This window comes from Phacochoerus africanus, chromosome 2, assembly GCF_016906955.1.
Source record: "Phacochoerus africanus isolate WHEZ1 chromosome 2, ROS_Pafr_v1, whole genome shotgun sequence".
NCBI lineage: Eukaryota > Metazoa > Chordata > Mammalia > Artiodactyla > Suidae > Phacochoerus > Phacochoerus africanus.
In genome coordinates, this window is record NC_062545.1 from 196,715,858 (window position 1) to 196,735,044 (window position 19,187).

The window sequence follows — 19,187 nt, forward strand, 5'->3', positions numbered from 1 at the left end:
ATACTTCTTTAGAATAAAGGTAAGAGAGAATCAAACAAGAAAATGCAAAAAGATGCAGATGATGAGTATGGATACCAGTGGTATTTGATTCTGGGGGTTAAATGTTCCAGAAATCTACAAAAGAAAACAGAAGGCTTTCATATTTTTTTTTTAGCTCAGATGGTTTTGTACTGCACTGTCACAAAGGTCAGTTGGAGATCACATGGGAAAAAAAAAAAAAAAAAAACCCTAAGGATATGAGAAGAGTCAAAGAGTCTGTTTTTCACATAAGATCACACAACTGTCTTCTTCCCTGGGCTCTCCTCTACTTTACATATAACATTAATTTACATCATTTAAACTTCTTTGATTCCACTTCCTGGCTGTTGTATACTCCTAGTGCTATCACTAAATTTTTTTTCTCAAGGATAATTTCCAACAACTAAATGACTCAGCAAACATCCTTTTTGCCATCCTTTCTACAATCTCTCAAAGCAAGTGGACCAAATCTTGGAATTTGAACCATAGTTGCTGAATATCTGCATTGTTGCAAGCACTGTGCTGGGTACCTTATACTATGTTAATCTTTATAACCTCCCTAAAAGGGATACATTGTCATCTAGTGAGTAATTTGAAGTTTAGAGAGATTAAATAACTTGCTCAAAACTCACATACCGGAGTTGCCGTCTGTGGCGCAGTGGTTAACGAATCTGACTAGGAACCATGAGGTTGCAAGTTCGGTCCCTGCCCTTGCTCAGTGGGTTAAGGATCCGGCATTGCCGTGAGCTGTGGTGTAGGTTGCAGACGCGGCTCGGATCCTGCGTTGCTGTGGCTCTGGCGTAGGCTGGTGGCTACAGCTCTGATTCGACCCCTAGCCTGGGAACCTCCATATGCCACGGGAGCGGCCCAAAGAAATAGCAAAAAGACAAAAAGACAAAAAAAAAAACCTCACATACCTAGTTTTGAGTAATAGTCCTTATTAAAATATCTGCCTATTGTAGTTATGTCTGGGGGAAAAAAGTCCCTATCATTTAGAGATACGAAGATTACTATTTACAAAATGAAATGCCTGGGGTTTGCTGGTAACTAATCTGATAGGAGATGTGGTGGGAATGTGGGCAACAGCATAGACATAATGTTAGCAATCAGTTAAAGTTAAGTGGCAGGGTCATATACATAAGGGTTCATGATATCACTTTTTTTTCTTTTCCATATGATGGAACTTTTCCAGTTTTTAAAAGTAAGTAATCTGGAAACTAGTATTACGATTTGGAAAAAAAGGAAGAAAATCTAAGTGTGTAGTAGCATTCACCTTAGCAATTTGATAACTCTTGTCCTTTTAGAGCTGATCTTGAGGAACTGCCCTGGATCAATTCACATGCACAGGCAAACAGGCACTTTGATAACTTAATAAAGATGTGAATTTCTTTTCATAGCAATTATTAAGATCCTAAGCTGCTCCTTTTGGCCCTAACCATACTCCTCTGTTTAAAAGAAACCATGGTCCTAATTCCTAATTAAATAGAACACCCAGAAACCAGTTTGTCAAATACTTCTCTCTTCTTCTCTTAACTCCATTTAGTAAAATAGCTACTTCTTTCTTTTTAACTTCAAAGTGTCAGGAAGAAAACAGCTTAAACCAGTCAATTCACCACTTTTGAGCAGCTCTGGGGGGAGGTTTTTCTAGAGATAGGTGGTTTTGATTAACATAATTTATCAGTTTCAGTTCTAGTTCTGCCTCTTCCCCAACTGTCATCTGTCTAACCTAAAAGGGATAATAGCAAAGTCCATCTTAAAACTTAAAGAGTTAAAACACCTCCACTATCATGAGAAAAACTTGGGCACAGTGACTTGTATAAACCAGCTGGTACCTGTTACAGGATGTTGTAGGCAATACTCCACCCCCAGGACTCAGGAGCAGTGTTGTCGACACTTTCAAAAGCCCCAGAGCTAATAGCTTACAAGGAAGTACTCCTTATCTAGTAGAGGTATGCATGCCTACCAGTGGGCTTTATTTACTGGGAAACCTCTGGAATTCAAGATTTGGGCAAAACATGCATCCGTGGCATTGGCCACAGCTCTGGCTTCGATTCAATCCCTGGCCTGGGAACTTCCAAATGTCACAGGGGTGGACAAAACAAACAAATGAAAAAGGAGAATTGGGCAAAACATTCCTGGTGCTAAGGAAAAAAACCAGTCTTCAAATGTAAGCTGTCAGGCCAGCATCTTAAGGACTAGCCAGCCAAATGAGGCAGGAAGATAAACAGGCAGGCTGGAACTTAAGGTAGAGCTGATCCTTTTAGATGTATTTTACCAGAGAGTGGAAAATGGAATTGGTTTGTACATCCTGTATGCTCATATTTACCCAGTCCCAAAAGAGAAGAGACATACAATGTCAAACACAGCTCTCTGGAATGATTTCCAAGCTTGAAACCTGACTCTCAAACAAATGATCTGAAGTTCTTCATCTTTGGTGCTGATGTGAAGGTGTTTTGTGATGTGATTAATGCTCATAATCAGTAGACTTTATTTTTTTTTAATAGTAGACATTAAATAAAGAAGATTGTCCTAGATAATCTGTGTGGGCCTGATCCAATCAGTTGAAAGGCTTTAAGAGCATAACTGAGTTTCCCAGAAGAAATTCTGCCTTTGGACTGCAAATTCGGCTCATGCCTTTGAGTTCCAGCCTGTTTCTCCTGACACCCTGCTCTACAGATTTCAGACTTGTCCCCTAGCCAGCTCAACTGTGTAAGTCAATGCCTTGCAAAAAATACCTTAATGTATATCACCTACTGGTTCTATTTCTCTTGTTGGGCCCTGGTACAGTGATTGAGTCTGATTATTTGCAATAGTATTATGTATAATTTAGACTTCATATTTTAACGATAGCAAATACAAATATTTTTGTGTATATATAAGAGCGAGAGTATGTGTGGGGTGTACGTATGTGAGTGTGTTCTATTTTTTTTTTTTTTTGGCCATACTTTAGGCATGCGGAAATTCCCAGGCCATGGTTCAATTCCATGTCATGGCAGTGACAATCCTGGATCCGTTAACTGCTAGGCCACCAGGAAACTCTTGTGTGTTCTGTTTTGATGAGGTTCAACCTTCAGCTCCCATGTCCTTCCTTACAGTGCCCAAGAATCCTGCTAAGGCAGTTTAACCAGAATCACTTTCCCTCAATATCTGATTGAGTACCTCAGCCTTCATTATCTCCCACGTGATGTCTAATTACCCCAACTACTTTCAGTAACCATACTGTTGAGTGATGTAGCAATAATCCCCCATAACCCTGATGTTTCCTCCTAGTAATTTTCCATCCACTTACCACCTACCCTCTATTCCTTGGCTATAAATTTCCACTTTTCCTGTTGTATTCAGAGTCGAACCCGATCTCTCTCTCTTTTTACAAAACCCTACCATAGTAGTCCCTCTTGAACAAGGTCTGCCTTACCATCTTTAACAAGGGTCATGAATAATTTTTTCTTTAACACCTCCAGGCTTTTTTCGATTACATGTTTCTCAATAAACTTTTTTTACCATTCACTTTTATAAATATATGTATATACATACACATTTATACATTTCAAAAGTTTATACTGTTATATAATGTTAGCAATTTTTAAAATATATAAATATTAATGTTGATTTAAAAAGTAAACACAAACAGGGACAGTAATATTTTTTCCTATATTGCAAGAGTCGTCTTGCATTTAACTTACTTTGAGGCCATTCCTTGAACTATTTCCCAGTAGTGTACAAAGATGATTCAAGGGTTCACATCTTAGAAGGCAGTAATGGTGCCTGTTTCAATTTCTACTTTTAATAACTATTCAAGTTTTTTCTCTTTAAATTGGAACACTTTGAAAGCCTCCGAAACAGTGAGCACTTTGGGCAGTTATTACAGATCAGCCAAATGTGGCCAGGAGTCAATCACTCAGTTGAGTTATACTCTGCTGAACACTGTTAGCCATAGTAGCAGTCTTGATACATGCAGCTTTTTTGCCGGGGGTGGGGGAAACTGCAGCCACAGCACACGTAAGTTCCCAGGCCAGGGCTCAAATCTGAGCTGCAACTGTGATCTATGTCACCACTGCAGCAGGTGCTTGATTCTTAACCCACTGTGCTGGGATGGGGATGAAACCTGTGTCTCCACAGCAACCTGAGCCTCTGCAGTCGGATTCTCAACCCATTGAGCCATAGTGGGAACTCCAATACCTTCAGCTTTTAATGGTTTTTATTCTTAGTCATACAAATTTAATTAACATCCCAAGCAGATCACTTACCTGAAATAAGAGGCAAAATGAAAATACTTTCAAAATTCTAGTTAATGGAAAGCATTAAAACAAATAAACCTGTAATTTTGTCTCATGGTGATTTTCATATCATATTTCACTTAGTATATAATACGAAATATTTAAAAGAAAAATACAGTGGTGATTACTCCCAATTTGGCTCTTTTTTTTTTTTTTTGTCTTTTTAATGCCTCACCTGCGGCATATGGAGGTCCCCAGGCTAGGGGTCGAATCGGAGCTACAGCTGCCAGCCAAAGCCACAGGAACGCCAGATCCGAGCCATGTCTGCGACCTACACCACAACTCACGGCAACGCCAGATCCGAGCCATGTCTGCGACCTACACCACAACTCACGGCAACGCCAGATCCTTAACCCACTGAGCAAGGCCAGCGATCGAAACCGAAACCTCATGGTTCCTAGTCGGATTCTTTTCCGCTGCGCAGCTAAGGGAACTCCCCAATTTGGCTCTTTATTTATTCAGAATAAAAAAGGCTATCTTCTACTTTTCATTTACAAATAAAACCTGAAACATTCTGTGATCATTTACAAACAGCACACAAAAAATTTAAAAAAAAATTTTTTTTTTACACAAAAAAGCAACTATTCCAAGCATCATATAAACAGCTTATGCTTGGCTTGAATCCTCTAAAGTATACTTAATTTTTAGTCCAGCAACAATCCCTGCTTTTTCTTACAAAAATGGAAGTTTGTATTACATGATAAACAGAAAAAAAAAAAGTGTTGAAAGGAAAAGAGTCCACTCAGGAAGTTGTGGTATTTGCTAAACACAAAGTGACGAAATATTATTAAACATGCTCACAGAAGTGAAAGGAGTTCATGATTCAATAAAGGCAGGGTAACTGCCTCAAACCAACATGTTTCCATTACTACTGAAAAAACACTTCATAATGCAATCCTGAAGGATATACAACATATGCGCCTCCTGGAATCCTTCACGGTTGACGTTTTAACTACAGCACTGTTTTCCTGTCAAGACAGCAGTCAGTTCCGCATCGTGTCACATCAACACGATTTAAGTAAGCAGCGACAATAGTGATATACAGCTGTTAAATTCAGGGCACTCTTCAAATATTATAGGATGATCACTAATACGAAAATCAAGGCCATTTTGTTGTAAAGGAAAGAATTTCAAAAACGAAGACATTTACGATCCACTTAGTACACGAATTACGAACGTTTAGTAGAGAGGCGGGCACAGCAGTGAAACGTTTGAAACACTAATATTTATCTTTACGAACATACATTAAGTCTTTCCAGTTTTCCTAAGTGGTCTTTGGCTTTAACAGTGCTGATAAGGGAAAAGATAAGAGCACAATGGAACACTCCAAAACCACAGTAAACGTCTTGAAGCGCTGGACAAAGAACTCAGCACCAACAATCACATTTAAAGACTACAAGTCCCAGAGTTCCCTAGGGCCGCAGGTGGGTCTACCCTCAAATTGACAGCTGTTTCAGCCAACGATACGGCCAGACTAAAGAGCATCCAAAGAAATGATTCCTCCGCGTTCTAGCACTCAGGTCCTCGTTAAGTTCTCAGGGTAGGTGGGTCTGTCAAGACCTGATTCTACGACCAAGTATTTCTCACCTGAAGAAACTTTCTGGTCAAAATAGCAGTTCCCTACCCGTGTCTGGCTTGGTAGGAGTTTCTACCGTCTAAACACTGGAAGGAACTCACTTTGCCATGTGTCAACGGAAGGACTCAATCGCCCGAGGAAGAGGCGGAACTCGCTGTATTATTGTCCTTTATTGGCCACGCAGCCAGGAGACAAACTTCCGTCACAACCAATGAGTGCTTAAAACTTCCGCTAACGTAAGGTAGCGTAACGAAACGTAACGCAAAGGGCGGTGGTGGGCGGCTCTACGGAAGCTGGTTCTAAGCTGGCGTAAATGTCTGGTCTCGTCCAATCCGGAGGGAGAAAGCCCCGGCACTTCCTCGCCCTCCACATCCCAGCATCTTTGCATCACCTGGGCTATATCCCGCCCCTCGGATGCTGACCAATCCTCTGCAGCCTCCTGTTGCACATTTATCCAATCGGAGAGGTGGGGGACGGGCTTCCGGTCGTCGCTCCGCTAGGAGGCTGAGCCGTAGTTCCCGGAGCCACTTCGAGGCTTCCCGGTGAGGCGCGTTTCTCAGGGTTGGGTTGGGAGGGTCCCCGGAGAGGGTGCTCTCTTGATCTGCAGCTACGGTGCCGGTCGACCTGAGAAAGCTTGGAGACTGAGGAGCAGAGGGCAATTGGGAGGAGCCGGGAGAGGGAGCCACGTGTTGGGGTTTCTGGGGCCGTGGTCGTACCCCCGGGTCAGAAAGGTGCTGCCCTTGCCCCACGAGCATTTCGGGGCTTAGGTTGGTTTCGCCTGGGCTGCCCCCAGCACCTCTCTGGGTCATTCTTGGGTGACTGCAAAGCGCCGGCTCGTCAAGTGTTCAAGGAAGGGTAGCCAGGACCTATTTTCCCTATCTTCATTCCCTTTGTATTCTCTTCTACCCAACTTCCGAGTGTGTTCATTTTCGGGGTCAGAAAGGAGATTTTCCTTTGGGAAGAGACGTCCTGGAGTATGGAGTACTAACTGTGAGACTAGCTACTGTGATAAGTACTTTTAGTGTATTCTCGTTTAATCCACACAGTAGCATCTAAAGGGGTAGGTGCCATTCTCATTTTTGTGCAAAGAAACACTTAAATTATTCGTCCACTCGTTCTCTTCAGCTTTATCATTGACCACTGAGTGTGGCATTGTTTCCATGCACGTAAAATTAAAATACGGTATTGCTTGTAAAGTGTTGGCCTTGTTTTCTTTCCCAACTTGAAGTTATTTTGAAATTTACTACAATATACCTAGAAGTAAGTTGATTGATGTTATCCAAGTAAAATTGTCTAGTAGAAAGTCATCAGAGGAGTTCCCGTCGTGGCGCAGTGGTTAACGAATCCGACTAGGAACCATGAGGTTGCGGGTTCGGTCCCTGCCCTTTCTCAGTGGGTTAAGGATCCGGCGTTGCCGTGAGCTGTGGTGTAGGTTGCTAACGCGGCTCGGATCCTGCGTTGCTGTGGCTCTGGCGTAGGCCGGTGGCTACAGCTCCGATTTGACCCCTAGCCTGGGAACCTCCATATGCCGCAGGAGCGGCCCAAGAAATAGCAAAAAAGACAAAAAAAAAAAAAAGAAAGTCATCAGAGTGGGAGCTATTTACTACCCTGTGACTGGGCTGCAGCTTCTTCCACTGCAGAACTGAAATCAATACCAGATTTGTCTACTTACATAGAGTTGTGAGGATCAAAAGAGATAGTGAATATAAATTACTGACGTTAACCACATATGATTGTTGCTGCTTTTCAAATTCTTTACTCTGGAAACTAGACTATCATCAATATGTAATATGCAATATTATTAAAATATATGACATGAAATATATATGTGCACACACATTCTGTCTAGTACCACTTAGGTGTGAAGTACCCTTTAAGCCTATGTGGCTTCTTACCCAGGGTTCTGGATAGTATTCCTTGTGAATGCAGAAGTGGTACTTGTCTGGTTAGTATTCTTACCTTAGACTGCTGTATACAGCATAAAGCAAAAGTAGATGAGCTCTTTTAACTGATGTTCTGAGTTCTGATTACTTCTGGAGACTGAGGGAAAGACCCATTTCTTTTGACTTTTTCAGCTTTGTAGCTTCCTAGACTCCTTGGCTTGTGGCTCTTTCATTTTAAAAGCACATCGCATCAATCTCTGCTTCGTAATCCTAATATCTTCTCTTCTGTAGTTAAATCTCCCCCTGCTTTCCTCATCATGGGGCATTTGTGTTTACATTTAGGTTCCACCTAGATGATCCAGAGTAATCTCCATCTGAAGATCCTTAGTTTAGGGATTCCTGTTGTGGCTCAGCTGGTTAAGAACCTGACAGTGTCTGTGAGGATGCGGTTCGATCCCTGACCTCACTCAGTGGGTTAAGGATGTGGCGTTTCTGTGAGCTGTGGTATAGGTCACAGATGCAGCTTGGATCCCGTATTGCTGTGTCTGTGACGTAGGCCTCAGCTGCAGCTCTGATTCAGCCTCTAAACTGGGAACTTCCATATACTGCAGGTGTGATTGTAAAAGGGGAAAAAAAAAAAAGATCCTTAGCTTAATTACAAAATCCCTTTGATATATAAGGAAATATAGGTTCTAAGAATTAGAACCTGGATGTTTTTGGCGTGCGTTACTTAGCGTGCCACAAAAGTTATAAAGAAGAGTAAAACAGATCCTATTCTAATGCAACCTTAAGTCTAGTAGGATAACTATAAGAGAAAAAAAATTGGAGTTCCTGTCATGGCTCAGTGGTTAACAAATCCGACTAGGAACCACGAGGTTGTGGGTTCGATCCCTGGCCTTGCTCAATGGGTTAAGGATCTGGCGTTGCCATGAGCTGTGGTGTAGGTTGCAGAGGTGACTCAGATCCCACGTTGCTGTGGCGTAGGCCAGAGGCCACAGCTCCAATTTGACACCTAGCCTGGGAACCTCCATATGCCGCGGGAGCGGCCCAAGAAATTGCAAAAGAAAAAAAAAATTAAATAACTTCTAGATTGCTCTGGAAAGACCTTTCTAAGTTACTGTAGGTTGGTACTTCTTCGTCTTTTCTACTAGAAAACAAGAGGTAAATGAATATTCCTATGATAATGTGGATACAAAGCCTGAATTAAGCTGTGAGGAGTGAAATTTCTTTAAATTCTAATCTACCTTAAAAATTCATTTGGATTTGCATTCAATTTTGTAATATTTGTGATTGATAGTATTTTGAACTGTTGTCACATTATCTTATTGAAGTATGATCTCTGATGATGGAAGTTTATTATAAGGAAGCCATTTAGGCAACTAAGTAAAGACAACATCATTGCTCCTAAGGTTAGCGTATGCACTGGGCTTCATGGAGAACTAATTGCTAGTCCCTTGCCATTGATGTCCTCCAACACCCCAGCAAGAAGACAGCTCTGACACCTGCAGAAGAAGATAACGATCTGCTCTCCCGTCTGGCTGGAATTAATAATTCTTAGCAGGGGTTCCCTGGTGGACTAGTAGTTAAGGGTCCACTGTTGTCAATGCTGTGGTGCAGGTTTGATCCCTGGCCCAGGAACTTCTGCATACTACGGGTATGGCCAAAAAAAAAATCATAGGAGATAGAATCTGACAAGTTGCATTTGTTACCATCCACTAACTATGGACATGTAGGAGTAAGGTAATACATGAAAGAACCCACATCCAAGTATTTAGAAACTATTAAGTAATGACCTCTGTGGTTTTTGCTTGTAGATGGAAGAGGAAAGGGCAAGGAGACACACATGCGCCACATTTTTTCCATGGTCAGGCCCAGAAGTGACCTGTGTTACTTTGTCTCGTATTCTTTTGGCTAGAACTCTGTCACATAGCCACACCTAACTGCTTTAGTTGTGTGCCTACCTTAATGATCTGCTGATGAGTTAGCAGTCTCCTACAATGGGCAATACTTCTAGCCAACTTCTTTTTTTTTTTTTTTTCCCACTTTTTATGGCTGCACCTCCAGCATATATAAGTTCCCTGGCTAGGGGTCTAATTGGAGTTGTAGCTGCTGGCCTTCGCCTCAGCCACACAGCAACGCAGGATCTGAGTTGTGTCTGTGACCTACCCTCAGCTCATAGCGAGGCCAGGAATCAAAACCAGCAAATCCTTGTGGATACTAGTTGGGTTCGTTAACCACTGAACCACAATGGGAACTCCTTCCAAGTTCATTTTGGCTGAATTAACTAGTTCATCATTTCAGTTAGATAACTTGTACCTCATGCAATAATGAGATTTTTAACAAATCTCTTAACATATTAAAGACCATAAAACTTGACTATGTTTTCTACTGTATAGTTTCCAAATTTTCTTGTCTATGAAACAGCTTGAAAAGTATTAAGTTTTAGAAGTTTCCTGGTTAGGGATCTGGCATTATCACTGCTGTGGCATGGGTCAGAACTTCCACATAGTGTAGGTGTGGCCAAAAAAAGTATAAAGCTTGAAATTTTGGCAGCATGATGTGATAGAAGAAGGGCTTGGAGTCAGAAGATCTGTCTATGTCATGCAAAATATTTAATTTTTCTGAGTTTTAGTTTATAAAATAAGACTATTTGTCCTTCTTAACTCAGAGTTGTGAGAAACATGAAAAAACAGGCACTGTAGTCTTTTGAAAAATTAATTTTTTCATAAGCAAGATGTAAAGTTATATTAAGTATCTGTTGTACGTTAAAAGGGTTCAAATTTATCATTAATTCTTTTATGAACTTTGCTAGTTTGTGTGATTTTTTTTTGAATTTTTTTTGCCATTTCATAAGTTGACCAAAAAGTGATAAAAATCCTATCAATTCTTTTGTGTTAGTATTAGTGTTAGTTTTAGTCTCCAAATTTCATTGCTTTGCTCTGCTATCAATACAGTTCGATAGGAAAATTAGAAGAAACCTTTTCTTCCAAAGACTAGTAAGTTTGGTGTGCTACTGTAATTGAAACTCTTCCTGGTAGTGTAAATTAATTTATCGTATCAGTTAATATATTTCTTTTACACATTGCTTTGTATTAGTATGTATACTGAGGTAAGTGACGGCTTCATTCTCTTTGTGGACCTTTATCCTGGTCATTATTACTTTTTTATTGACTTAAAAAAAAAAAAGAATTTCATCATTCCTTGAATTGCGACAGTTAGTGGCTAAGAGCACAGATTCTTTTTTTTTTTTTTTTTTCTTCTGCATTTTAGGGCCACACTTGTAGCATACAGAAGTCCTCAGGCTAGGGGTTTAATCAATGCTGCAGCTGCCGGCCTGCACCACAGCCGTGCCAGATCTGAGCTAGGTCTGCGACCTACACCACAGCTGATGGCAGTGCTGGATCCTTAACCCACTGAGTGAGGCCAGGGGTCGAACTCGCAACCTCATGGATACTAGTTGGGTTCATTACCACTGAGACACAGTGGGCACTTTAAAAGCACAGATTCTTAAACCGAACTACCTGGGTTGAATAGTGGTTCCAATTTTAAGTACTTTGTAGGCTCTTATAAGAATTAAATAAGTAAATGTTTGTGAAGTGCTTAAAACAGTGCCTGACAAGCGGTATTAAATAAATTCTGTCCTCAATGATTTTATCCAATGTTATTAAGTGAACATTAATGTGAAATAATACTGGAAGACAAAGAGCTCTAGGTGATAGCTTATATTTTAAATTTGTTTAAATATGTAGCTGATATTAATTTAAATCTTTAACTCTATAAATACTTGGAAATTTGCACATCTAGGCAACTAAAATTTGCACTGGATTCACATCATTGACACTATGACTGGCTTATAAAATCTCCATTAGCATTAAGAGTTTAAATATTTTAACTCTGTATTGATTGATTGTAAGAATTATAAGAATTATATTCTTATATTCAAATAAGAATTATAATAACTTTATGTTTGAGTCGCCACTTAAAAATACCTTGTGAAATGTCTCATATCATTTGAGAGACAGTATAAGAAAGTATTTGAGTCTGGGCTGTCAAACCAGGTCTGAGTTCCAGTACGTGCTATGCATTTTGTGAGCCAGATGACCTTTGGTATATTACCCACCTTGCCTAAACCTCACTTCCTAATTACAGAGTGGGGGAAGTAAGTGAACTACTTCATTGGGTCATCTGGAAGGTTAAATGAGGTATAATACATGTAAAGCATTTAGAACAGTGCCTGAATTTTAGCAAGAGTGCAATATATCTTAGTTATTGGTAATGTCACTGATGCATACAAAAGAACCAGCAAATAGAACAAGGGGAGATGTGAAGAAACCAAGATTATGATTGGATCTGTGGTTTACCAAAGGTCACACTCAAAAAAAAAAAAAAAAAAAAAAAAAGCCCCTTGGGTGTAATGCAGATCTTAAAAACTGCCTCCTTTTCTACTGTTAATACCTTTCAGCTTGTTCATAGTGACTAGGTCCACCCCAGAGACACGTTTCTTCATTTTCAATGGGTTTCCAATTCTTGGCTGCTTGTTAAAATATTTTTATCATGGTTCTCATTCCATCAGACTGCTTCCCTTCATGAATCCTTCAAATCCTTCAGCACTGTACTACTCAGACCCAAAGCTGTTAGTATCCATGACAGGCATCTATTTTCCAGAAAGGAAGAAAGAAGGATCAATATTGAAGCCAAGTTTTTCATTTTTAACGTGTGTGATTTCATCAGCCTATCATTAACTTGTATTTAATGTAGCACTAAATTATTTTTGCAGAGCTATTTTATTTCTAGACTTCCCCCCGACTCCCCGCCCAAGATTGTAAAGTCAAATTGAAGTTATTTCTTAGGAACTAAGAAAGGAGTGTGGAAATCACTCAAATACCCTGAGCCATTCTAAAAGATAGGAAGAATACAATTTATGAGTCATTGGGTTATTTTTAAAAATATTGAAAAATTATAATGTGGATGTATCTTTTTGGCATCAGAAACATGTTTATTTCACAGAGGCAAGGTACATAGCATTTAGTGCATTACACTGGAATTTTAGTTTAATTCTATATTTTGTGAAAGAAGAATTGCATTTCATACATATTTCTCTGGAATCTAAGTGTATAGGACTAGTGATTAAATTAGATTCAAACCAGCAGGTGTCTGTTAAATACTTTCTGCATATAGGATACTGTGTAATGCAGTAAGGTGGTGTTCCCAAATCCTAGCCCTTTCCTTAGTTGCCTCAGTTATGCCTTCATAATGCTTTCTATGATACTAGGAGGTTAGTGAATCGACCTTAAGCTGTGGTTATGGGTATTTTATCAATACTGACAATGTTACCATTTGATTTATCCAGAAAAGAGAGAGCTGCTTCTAGGGTTGGGTCTGCATGTGTGTTTGTGTTCCCTGTCTTTGTTTTTGTTTTACATCTACATGTAGTTGATTATCCTTGCCTCGTCTGCCTCTTCCAGGTGTGTGTTGTGTGTGTTTGTATTTTTCACTTTCAAGGCAAATAGGAATTCCTGAGGTAGGCTGTGGAGTTAGTATCAGGAGGGTAGAGGATTGTTTTAGAGAATTGGAAAGCATGGTTCCTGTCCTTAAGAAGTTTATATTCTACACTGGGGAGAAAAAAATAGAAGTTATGTGAACCATGTAACTAGAGATAAATAACACTTTAATATATTTCATATATGATTGCTGTATGGTATACAGTTGATATTTTGGCATTCAGAGGAAATAGAAATGCACTTTAGGCTGTGTTAAGCAAGATTTCCTAGTAGTGGGAGGAGTTGAGCAGATCTTGAAGCATTTTTTAGATAACTCAAGAAAATGATGTAGGGTTCTTGGAGAGTTGTAATCCTTTTCGCAGTTGTACTGTGGGAAAAGTATTTTGCCTATTAAAAATTTTGATGAGCCTGAGGTTGCTGTGAAATACTATGTAATTCACATGTTCAAACATTTGTACCCAATGAAGAAACAACATAAGAATGTATGACTTTATAAAAATTAAGTATTTAGGTTTTCCTACTTAAAATGTTTGTGAAATCATGTATTTGCTTTTATTTCTGATATACTGAATGTCAGTATTTTTTACAAAATGAAATTGTTTCTAAGAATAAACTCTTAGATGATATTTCTCCTGTGGGAAGGGAAAAATTGTCCCATTCTTGCCATCTTGGTCCAGGAATCAGTTGAATATTAGGTCATGTTCTGTATCAGGCACATCGGACGATACTGCAGTTGCAGATGAGAGGGAATGGAAAACAGAAGGAGGATAGTGGCAGGACAGTGAGGAGTGGAAGGTGAAAGGCTATTTTCAAGGTTGTCTTTATTAGCTAGTTCAGTCTTGTACTTTGCCTCCCTTTTATAAAAGGTAATCCTGAGGTTTGGCACCTTGGTGACTGTGCAGAGGTGGAGAGCACATGTTTGGGTTACATTGTGAGTATATTTTATTTGAAATTTTGACAGCACATTCAGGAGTAGGGGTCTAGGCAGACATTAGAAATAGGAGATTGGAGTTTTGAAGAGAGCTCAGGGTTAAGGATAAAATCTCGGAGTTCACATAAAGGAAATAATTTATATTGCTGGGAAGGAGAGGGGAAAGAACAACTAAGAAAAATTCAGTCTCAGTTTTCCTGGGTAACAGTGGAAATTTATTCTTTTCAGAGACTTTGTAGTTAAGTCCTGATGGACTTTTTTGGTCCTCCTCTAATTTTCGCACCTGTTGTTCATTGGCAGTAGTAACCGGTGCCAAGAATTTGATTGCTTTAGTTCAAGCTAAATATGTTCATGTGTTCAGTAACAGTAAAATTGACAGTACATTATTTCTAGTCCTTTTTATCCTTCACATCAGATCTATACAGCAAGTGTGATTTTTTTTTTTCTCTTAGTATCCCGCATTTGCAGGATGGTTCAAAAATTATGCCTTTTGTTGGTTATTTCTCTGATTATTAGGATCTTTTACTGTGTTCAGAAGAAAGGAAATGAGTTTTGAACTTAACTAAATTTTTATTTTCCTGTGATAGGACACAAAGTGGTTAAGAGAGCTGGTTTGCCCTACTGAATCTTTCCACGAATATAAAGCTATAAATATTTAAGTGTTTTTACAGCTGTTTTTAATGTCTATTTCAACAGATCCCTTTTGGATAGTCACATAATTTGGAGCAATAAATAGTGAACTTATACATCAAAATGTAAAAATGTCTTTAACTGTCAGTTTATTTACTTATTTAGTAGGGCCGCACCTTCGGCATATGGAGGTTCTCAGGCTAGGGGTCGAATCAGAGCTGCAGCTGCCAGCCTACATCGGAGCCACAGCAACGCGGGATCTGAGCTGCATCTGCAACCTACACCCACAGCTCACAGCAGCTCTGGATCCTTAACCACTGAGTGAAGCCCGGGATTGAACCCACATATTCATGGATACTGGTCGGGTTCTTAACCCGCTGAGCCACTCCCTCAATTTGTAAATATTTATAAAATATTGCCTTTTGTATGAGAGATAGGTTGACATAATTATAAGCTCTCCAGTGTCAGGAAGCCTCATTCTGGCTTGATCTTATTTCAACTGCTGATTAACAGTGGAAATTTAAAGTTATTGGTATGCAAAAGCATATTCCTGTTCAGTGACTTTAGGGGGGGATGTTTTATACAGTGAATTCATCTTAGAAGTCTGCCTGTTCCCTGACCCCACCTCTGCCCCATATATATTCAATTAGATCTGTTATCATAGTTGACAGTGTGAGGGATATATATGTAAATATATATGCATGTGTCTTGAATCTAATAGGTTATTCTATAAGTTTATAGTTTGACACTGTTGCATTTCTTTGAAATTATCTGTGCTTATTTTATGCTTAATGACTTACTGGTCATTTTTGAGCCAGGCATCATTCTGAGTACTTAACATGTAGTAATTAATTTATTTCTTATAACAGTCCTGTTAGGCTGGAACTGTTAACCCCTGTTGAAAGAATAGAAAGCTGGGAGTTCCCTTGTGGTCCAGTGTTGTCACTACAGTGGCTTGGGCCCTGCTATGGGGTAGGTTCCATTGTGTGGCCAAAAAAAAAAAAAAGAAGAAAACTGAAACACAGAGCCAGTGAAGCCAGGATTTGAACCCTGACAGTCCGGTTACATACCCATACGTTTAACTATGGTGCAATACTTATTTCTTTAAGCCTCAATTTCCTCATCTAAAAAGCCGTAATACAAAGATTATCTTTCAGAGTTATTGGTAGGTTAAACAAAGCATTCATGTTAAGTTTCTGATATAGAAACCTAGACATTAATCATCAGTTAATATTAGCTGTTTGGCCACTTTGCTGGATTTCTTCTGGTTCTTTTTTTTTTTTTTATATATAATTTTCATTTTTCCTCTGCCTCTTTCTTAAACTGGTATTCCAGTGTTCCATTCTTGACCTACTGTTTTATATCATTCTGTATAATCCCCCTTCAGGAGCTTCATCCACTTTCCTGGTTTTTAAACTACAGCCTGCTTCCTGTAGTCTGATGACCCAATTTCACACTCTCCTCCTAAGCTGGAAACTGATGCACCCAAATGTCTGTTATACAGCCTCCGTTGGCTTGATACGGATAAAACTGGAAAAGGATTTTAATCTAAAATGGAACTGAAAGATATAAAATGGGGAATTTCACGCATGTGCTCTCAGTACAATGAAGCTTAAAGACTAAGAGACAACAATAACAACAACAAAAGACAAAAAAAAAAAAAGACTAAGAGGCTGTAAATGGCTGATTTATAAAAGATTGAACCTCTGACTCTCTCCCCAACTTTGAGCCAGTGAACTCTTCTGCATGGCCCCTAACTGGACTCTGTCTCCCTTTGTGCACTCCTTGCCCATAAATGCAGCCCAGCCTAAACCTTCAGAGGACTCAACTGTAGCTCACCAAAGCTTGCATATCCCAAATTGCAATATCTCTGCTACACCAAAATAAACTTGACTCTTAGTCATTTGAATTGGCCTCACTTTACCCTTTTTTTATTAAAGTGGACATTACATGGTATTGTAAGTGGGATCAGAGGTCGCCGACCACCAAGAAATCACAGCCTCTGGAATCAATGGAGGTTCCAGCACTTGAGTCCGTTGTGCTCTTTGCTTCTGTGAGTGGCTGTGACTTTGAGTTTGCTAAGTTCCTCTGAGGTCTCAAGCTCTCTCCTTTATCCTGGATCTAGAGGGACAGATTGTCCTTCTGGTAAGTACTTTTTTGTTTCTAATTGTTGTAGCCAGTCATCTGAGTGTTCTAAACTGCTCACCACCCCTTGAAGAATCCTAGCTGGTTTTTTGTTAAAAAATTATGGTCCTTCCTCTTGTGCATATATGACTAAATAGACCCATCTTAATAAGGAAGATGTAGAGAACTCCAGTGGCCATAATGCCTATGGAGTTTCTGCTATCCCCAAAGTTGTTTTCTAGAAACTAAGTTGGAAAATCATGGCTGCAGTATTAAGCGGGAGAATTATTTTAATTGTTGTCTAGAGGCTGCTAAATATTCAGGACTCTAAAACTGCCCTCTTAACTATTTCTAGATTAACCAAAGCAAATAACCAGCGGGGCTTGGTTGTGCTAATCAAGGTCCCTTCTGACCCCACTGTTCCACATCCTTTGTGTCCCTTCCTCTGTCTCCCCTCTATGTGAACTTACTTTCTTTTCTATTGTGATAATTATAGGATCCTCCTTGATTGTCTTTGTACCTTAGCCTGTTGAACAAGCCATCTTACCACCTATGAAATCCTCTTAGCGCCGCTCCTATCATTCTTGTTCTCTCTAACAGTCTCAACCCTGTTATCCTTCCCTCTTACACTGATGAAATTCCCCAGGACCGTTTGACTTTGATGGATCACCTCTTGACTGTTCACGGTGACTTACAAGAAATCCCCTTGGTCAGTGTTGATCTGATTTATTGATGGTTCTTTCCTAAAAAGTGAGAATGGCAAATTTTGTGCCAGGCATGCGATGTCAGCTCCTCCCAGGGTCATTGAGACTGCACCTTTGCCTTAAGAATAGTCCTGATGGGATGTTTCCTTGTGGCACAGTGGATCCGGCATTGCCACAGCTGTGGCACAGGTAAGGTCACAGGGTTCAATCCCTGGCCTAAGAACTTCCACATGCCATGGGTACAGCCAAAAAAAAAAAAAAAAAGAACAAAGAATAGCCCTTATGTCCAAATTTGTTGGATGTCATACTGCTGCCAGCAGCTCTAGTCATCATTATAGTCCCTGGAAGCCAAAGGATACCACCTTGCCAATATTCCTGCAGAAAACGCCACCCTTCTGAGATCTGTAAACCAAACCTATGTCATGGTCCAGAAGGCTATTCCTCCTGGCAGGGACTTAAGGGGACTAACCAGGAAAGCACAGAAGCTGGCCTCTGAAAGAGAAAAAAGCCGAATTGGAAATCTACAGACTCTTGGTACCATGAAGAAAAGGGACTCTAGTTTGGACCCAGAAATAAATTGGTCCTGCCCAAAAATCTAAAATTTCCCTTGTTATCCAGCATACATGAATTAAACCATTTGTCCACTGAGAAAATGGTAATATTTATGAATTGATATTGGTGGAGAATCTTTGGCAAGGGCACAGAAGGCACATGTCTTGCTTGTCCCACCTGTCCTGAATTCAACCCAGGAGAGGCTGTCTACACTGCCTGGGACATTTCATCAGAGGTGTGGCAGATGGATTTCATACAGTTGTACCCGTCTCAGGAAATAAAATATATTCATCTAGTAATGGTTTGCATGCTTTCATATTGGACTGAAGCATTTCCATGTAGAAAGGCAGCTGCCTCTTTTGTAGCTAAAGTCCTCTAGGATGATTTCTGTTTGAGGAACCCCCTGGAACTCCACAGTGACTGGAGAACCCACTTTACTGGACAAGTGCTCTGACAAACCTGTGCCATCTGGCCAGTTCTGTAATATTTTCACTGTGCTTATCATCCTCATGCTTCAGGACTGGTTGCACATACAAATGGATTATCAAGATCTGTTGGCTAAATTAGTTAAAAGCCTCCATACATCTCAGCTAAAACTCTTTCTATTGGTTCTTCCAAGTCTTAGACCTGTTCCATTTAGGATTCATAAGCTCTCACCCTTTGAAGCAATTATAGGACAGCCAATACTTTTGGCCCCTGCTTCCTTTGACCCACAAGTAATAAAAAAGGATCTATTTCAGTAGGCCTGTAGTAGATCTGTTTGCAGAGATCTAACTAAATGCACTGAGAATGATAATGCTTTGGAGTAATAACCTTTCCATGGCCTTCCCCAAGAGATGACAGTCTCCATACTTTGCAGCCCGGACACTTTGTCCTTTGGAAGAGGCATCTCTGTAAAGCCTCCTCCAGTCTGGTTGACCTAGGTGTGGCTGACTAATGCTGTGTCACCTGGATTCACATGTCTTTTCTATCAAAAGGCTCCCAAGCTAGA

The 19,187-nt window shown here is 39.9% G+C and overlaps 1 protein-coding gene across 4 annotated transcripts in view; it reads left to right on the forward strand.

The window, feature by feature from the left end:
* Window positions 1–6,205: 6,205 nt before the first annotated feature.
* WDR89 (WD repeat domain 89) overlaps window positions 6,206–19,187 on the forward strand; it is a 33,723-nt gene continuing 20,741 nt past the window's right edge. For 2 of the 4 annotated variants that reach the window (XM_047767520.1, XM_047767521.1), the window contains exon 1: window positions 6,207–6,413. The gene's annotated coding sequence lies outside the window, so the exon portion shown is untranslated. Of the gene's footprint in view, window positions 6,414–16,203; window positions 16,962–19,187 lie in introns of all 4 variants that reach the window. The other 2 variants (XM_047767523.1, XM_047767519.1) reach the window with 2 other exon arrangements.